The sequence below is a fragment of the Nannospalax galili genome, unplaced genomic scaffold (assembly GCF_000622305.1).
Source record: "Nannospalax galili isolate Female #2095 unplaced genomic scaffold, S.galili_v1.0 scaffold302, whole genome shotgun sequence".
Taxonomy (NCBI): Eukaryota; Metazoa; Chordata; class Mammalia; order Rodentia; family Spalacidae; genus Nannospalax; species Nannospalax galili.
Window position 1 is genome coordinate 627,440 of NW_008350120.1, and position 1,003 is coordinate 628,442.

The following is a 1,003-nucleotide window of genomic DNA, read 5'->3' on the forward strand; positions in this document are numbered from 1 at the left end:
GCTGGGCCCATGTTACGGCCTCGAGGCCCACTGGACTCCCGCGGCTCCACTGTGGCCTGTCGAGGCCAGGTGGCTGGGGCCTGAGTGTTCCCCCCACCCCCTAGCCGGCCCACTGGAGTCAGCCAGGGTGTGGCCCGCGAGGACTGGCAGGTCAGTTACTCCCCTCCACAGACAAGACCACAGACATGCTACACTTGCAGCAGCCTTTACCTCACCCCATAAAGGAGGTGATTATAGATTTTCTTGCGCTGCTCTCTAATTGTCTCGTGATTGCATTCTTGAGGGCTGTGAACCGGGCCAAAACGGCCCCAAACAGCATTCCTCAGCGAGGAACCAGAGAGTAGGTGCTGACCATTTTGTTAATTAAGTCACTTAAATCTTGGTGCTTTTGCATAAACAATGCCGTAATTCACCCACGTGGCAGGCTAAAGACTAGAAGTATATTCCTGATCTGAAAGAACTTATAATTTAGTTGGGAAAACAAGATTACACACAAGGGTCTTGGAAATATAGGGGTCCATTCAGTGTGGAGACAGTTAATGACAGCGAGGGGTCCTCACCGAGTGTGGTTCTGCATCAGCGAAGGGAAAGGGATGCTATCACCCCTCTCCGTTCAGGCAAATACGGGGGCTTCTTGGAGGCCCCGCGGTTATTGGGGCGCAGGCGATGCGAGCGAGTCTTAACTCCAGTGCGGTTCTATTTCAACTTCCACCGCCTGGATTTCCCGGCCATCCTCGGCACGCTGGGTCCCCAGGGTGAACTGGCTCCTTTTCCGCCCAGGGGTGCCATAATAGAGCCAGGAGACTGCGTCCCCGGGGCCTCCGCGTCGCCAGAGGGGAAGCCCGGGGCAGGGGCGGCGCCCGGGCCGGGCCGAGTCCGGCCTGGGGTTGGAATCTCAGGGGCGCCGCGCCGGGCGGGCGATGTCGGGCTGTGCCTGGGAGCGCGCCCCCGCCCACGGAGTCCCCGCTCCCAGGTCCGGCGCGCAGCTCGCTGCGCCGGGGCC